Source organism: Bombus fervidus, unplaced genomic scaffold, assembly GCF_041682495.2.
Source record: "Bombus fervidus isolate BK054 unplaced genomic scaffold, iyBomFerv1 scaffold0095, whole genome shotgun sequence".
Classification (NCBI taxonomy): Eukaryota; Metazoa; Arthropoda; class Insecta; order Hymenoptera; family Apidae; genus Bombus; species Bombus fervidus.
In genome coordinates, this window is record NW_027212657.1 from 20,001 (window position 1) to 25,000 (window position 5,000).

The window sequence follows — 5,000 nt, forward strand, 5'->3', positions numbered from 1 at the left end:
TGCCTTCCCACTTGCCACTGACGGCGGAGTATAGGCGCGACGCTTCAGCGCCATCCATTTTCAGGGCTAGTTGCTTCGGCAGGTGAGTTGTTACACACTCCTTAGCGGATTCCGACTTCCATGGCCACCGTCCTGCTGTCTTAAGCAACCAACGCCTTTCATGGTATCCCATAAGCGTCGACTTAGGCGCCTTAACTCCACGTTTGGTTCATCCCACAGCGCCAGTTCTGCTTACCAAAATTGGCCCACTTGGCACTCTGATCCGACAATTGTATCTCGTGGCTTCATGATCCAAGCAAGCCAGAGATCTCACCCATTTAAAGTTTGAGAATAGGTTGAGGTCGTTTCGGCCCCAAGGCCTCTAATCATTCGCTTTACCAGATGAGACTCGTACGCGTTCGATGAGAACGGACGAGTGCCAGCTATCCTGAGGGAAACTTCGGAGGGAACCAGCTACTAGATGGTTCGATTAGTCTTTCGCCCCTATACCCAGTTCCGACGATCGATTTGCACGTCAGAATCGCTACGGACCTCCATCAGGGTTTCCCCTGACTTCGTCCTGACCAGGCATAGTTCACCATCTTTCGGGTCCCAACGTGTACGCTCTAGGTGCGCCTCTCCTCGCAATGAGAACGAGACGCCCCGGGAGTGCGGGGCCGCATTGTCTCGCGGCCCATCCTCCCTCGATCGGACACGCGCAACCCACTCAGGGTGGGCACGCGCGCCGATTTTCACTTTCATTTCGCCTTTAGGTTTACAAGTCCCAATGACTCGCGTACATGTTAGACTCCTTGGTCCGTGTTTCAAGACGGGTCCTGAGAGTACCCAAAGCAATAGCGTCGCCGACCGGTAATCAGAGACTCGGCCAGTCCAAGAAATCCGCCAGCCAACAGCTGCCGACGCCCCAGCACGGAATTAAACTCCGTAAAAACTGAGAACGATCGACGATGCTTGCGGCGGTCTAGACGCACACACATTCGAGAATGGATTGGTTGCGGCCCGATACCGTCTAGTGTACCGTCGTGCAGTCGGCCGGGCGACCGAGGGTCTGCCGCGTGCGCCGAAGCGACGCGACAGTCACCCGCTCGGGCCGTAGACCGACACACAACGGGTCGCGACGTTCTACTAGGGGAGAAGTGCACGACTACGACGCCGGAGCGTTCGAATCGAAGGTGGCGTGCCCTCGCCAATGGAACCACGAAGGCCCACCCGGAGCATCGCTCACCAACGATCACCGACGCCGTCGACGATGAATCTCCCCATTCGATCTTTTGGGTTTCTCAGGTTTACCCCTGAACGGTTTCACGTACTCTTGAACTCTCTCTTCAAAGTTCTTTTCAACTTTCCCTCACGGTACTTGTTCGCTATCGGTCTCGTGGTTGTATTTAGCCTTAGATGGAGTTTACCACCAACTTAGGGCTGCACTCTCAAGCAACCCGACTCTAAGGAGAGATCCTCCCGAAACGCGTTCCGGTCACTACGGGCCTGGCACCCTCTGTGGGTACATGGCCCCATTCAAGATGGACTTGGACGCGGTTCGACGTCACGGGATAAACGGATCCTCCCGAACACTACATTTCCCAACGGCGGAACCGCGGGATTCAGTGCTGGGCTAATTCCTGTTCGCTCGCCGCTACTAAGGAAATCCTTGTTAGTTTCTTTTCCTCCGCTTAGTAATATGCTTAAATTCAGCGGGTGATCTCGCCTACTCTGAGGTCGCTTCAACGTCACGACACGGTGACAATTTTTTTTTTCAAAGAAAAAAAAATTTCGTGCCATGTGGGCGCGATTCGAGAAAAGCAAGACGGTTTGATAACAATGCGACAGAGGGTCTTTATTTTTATTTCTCTCTCCGAGAATCGCCTCAAAGAGAAAAAAAAATAAAAAAAAAAAATTAATTCGAATAGAATCGAGAACCTTATATTCTATCTCGATCGAGAAACGTTTTATGCATCTCGCCAAAGTGCCTTTTAAACTTCGTTCGTCGTATCATGTTCGAGCTAAGACTCACGCAAGACACCCGTAACGATCTCCGGTTTTTAACGCCCGTCCTCTTTGTATAATATATATATATATATATACACGTGTTATGTATAATATATCTCCCGTAGCCGTTTCTCTCTTCTCGACGATTCCAGCGGTTCCTTGTTTTCGCCTGTTATTGCTGGCACAGAGATCGAACACGCGACATGTATATAACATATCGGTTTCTTTGCTCTGTACCAACGACGAAAACGCACGGGAACTCACGCAAGTGGAAAAGCGAGCGCGAGACGTACACAACGGGGTGAATTTATTACTCGGGGACTGGACGACCGGCGATACGTTAGGATGCGCGGTCCAGCGATAGACGACGAAGAGACATGGGATGACCAACGATCTCTTTTTCTCTAATACTCGGAGCGCCGAATCGCCTTAAAGCAAAAAAAAATCACACGCGCGTACGTCGTACGTACGGCGCGTGTATACCTCGTCTCTAATCAAGTTTCGTTAGTCTTTCTCGAGCCTCGCCAAAGAGGATCGTTCTCTTCCTCTGCGCGATCTCTCCGTGCCAATGTCAGAGATTATTCTCTTTCGCACGACGACGAAAACGACTATTTTCGACGATCCGAACAACTTTGTAACGGACTCACATGCACATCTTAAAATCGAGTACAGAAACGTTGCGCAACACCGTGAGCTTTTCTCTTCTTCGTCACCCTTAAATATAGCCGATCGTAGACGCACGCTAGATCGTAACACACTTTTCGTTGATTTCCGACGAACGTGGCTTTGGGCCAGGCGCGCGGGCAGAGAGATACGCGACCGACGGGGAAAAATTCGTCCCGATACATGTACGCGTACTCTCCGATCTCCGCGCAACGCTGGGGATCATCTCCCTAAGTCATCAGCGTTCGAAGAAATCTCGTGTGTCCGTTCCCGGATCTACGGCTTTCTCTGGGTTCGCGAAGAACAGAAAAAAGCACAGAGGATGAAAAACGCAACGACGACCCATCGATGCGACGGTCCTCGTTGTCTTCTCGTCAGTCGTCTCGCGCCTGCAGAATACATCTCTGCCGCACGAACAGACGGAGTGGGTATTCGATCCCTGGGGCTGTACGAGTAAAAACATCTTGATGAAAAGACGGTTGTGTTTCTTTAAGGCACACAGTTTTTCGTTACGCCACCAAGTTTAGGTTTAGGTTTTAATATCTTGGTTCTCTTTTCTCTCCTCTCTCGACTGACTTTGTTCAAAAATATTTTTGCTTTCTCTCAGTCTCGCCAAAAATTCATTTAAGACGACGTCGGGGGCGCGGTCATTCGTGCTTATCGAAGACTAACAAAACGTAGCAGAGGCTGATACAAAAAGAAAAAAAAAATCGGCCACGAAGAAAACTCGCTCTGTGTATCTCGATAACCGCGTCGACGACGACGGTTCTCTCCGCGCTCTTTTAATTCGTATCCTTCTTCTTGCGCTTCGTCCGACTCAGAAACGTTCGTAAAACACGAACGACGGCGGGTTGTCAAGCCAAGAAGGGACAGAGAAGAGACGGAGGTAGTTTTGCGAGTCTCCCGTGAACGCGATAGATTTTTCATATATATTTGTATCGAGAGCATGCGTACGCCGGTCTCCACACGATCCAGCGACGAACGCCGACGAACGTCCAACAATCGCTCGTACGTCGCGTACGAGCCCTCGACCGCTCTTTAATTCGTATTCTTTTGCTTGGCGCTCGTCCTCCGACTCAGAAACGTTCGTTTAAAGATAAAACGAACGACGGCGGGCTGTCGACGAGGCAAGAAAGAACAGAGAGATACGGACCGAGAGCAACGATACGCAACGCAAGCAGTCTTAGGTTTACGTGAGCAACCCTCAGCCAGGCGTGGTCCAGGAATTGTATCCGTGGACCGCAATGTGCGTTCGAAATGTCGATGTTCATGTGTCCTGCAGTTCACACGTTGACGCGCAATTAGCTGCGTTCTTCATCGACCCACGAGCCAAGTGATCCACCGTTCAGGGTAATCGTTTATGCATGGATTTTTGTTTGTGTACTCAGGTTTTTGTACTCTTATTCTCGGTTCGAAAGAAGCCGATATCCGACAAACGTCCGACCAACGGGAATCGAACGCGCGGAAGTCGCCATATGATTGACGACACGAAAATACGTTCGAAAACGAAATCGGACGGACTGCGCGACGACACACGCAGCCCGCCGACCGGGCGTAAAGTGCATTATAATATATAACAACCAACGAGATCGAAGCTCCGTTCGTCAGGAAACGACGGGGATATAACACCCGATTCTGAATCCTCTGTACAGCACACGATCTCGCGAAGAAAGCGCACGGTGGCTAGCCCATGATATATATATATGTTCGTTCCTCTCGTCCAGTTATTCGAAGCAAACAGCCGATATGCATCTCCATCGTTCGGGTAAAAAAAAATCGATGGGACGCGCACGGTCGTAGTCTTCCTCGCGCGGTCGTTTCTTCCCGATAGCCAGAAGCAGAGTTTGAAAAACTCTAGCGACGGAACGAGGCATTAGACTCTCGACAACGAGGATACAGACACGGCCGGCGGTCCCCTCTGAATCGACTTCGGTGGTTCAGGTAAAAATAAAAAAAATCGATGGGACGCGCACGGTCGTCCTTCCTCTTCCTCGCGCGCGGTCTATTCTTCCCGATAGCCAGAAGCAGAGTTTGAAAAACTCTAGCGACGGAACGAGGCATTAGACTCGCGACAACGAAGATAGAGAGACGGCCGGCGGTCCCCTCTGAATCCACTTTGGTCGCTCAGGTAAAAATAAAAAAAAATTCGAAAGGGACGCGCACGGTCGTCCTTCCTCTTCCTCGCGCGGTCTTTTCTTCCCGATAGCCAGAAGCAGAGTTTGAAAAACTCTAGCGACGGAACGAGGCATTAGACTCTCGACAACGAGGATAGAGAGACGGCCGGCGGTCCCCTCCGAACGGATGGCGACAACGACGACTAAAGCGCGAAAAATCGCGACGAAAAGGAACGC

At 50.9% G+C, this 5,000-nt stretch overlaps 1 non-coding gene and 1 pseudogene across 1 annotated transcript; both read right to left on the reverse strand.

Moving 5' to 3' along the window:
• LOC139997490 (large subunit ribosomal RNA) overlaps window positions 1-1,719 on the reverse strand; it is a 4,745-nt pseudogene extending 3,026 nt beyond the window's left edge.
• Window positions 1,720-3,847: 2,128 nt separating this feature from the next.
• On the reverse strand, window positions 3,848-4,002 carry LOC139997486 (5.8S ribosomal RNA). Its single transcript, XR_011802860.1, has one exon. It is a non-coding gene; the product is annotated as a 5.8S ribosomal RNA (ribosomal RNA).
• Between the last annotated feature and the right edge of the window lie 998 nt (window positions 4,003-5,000).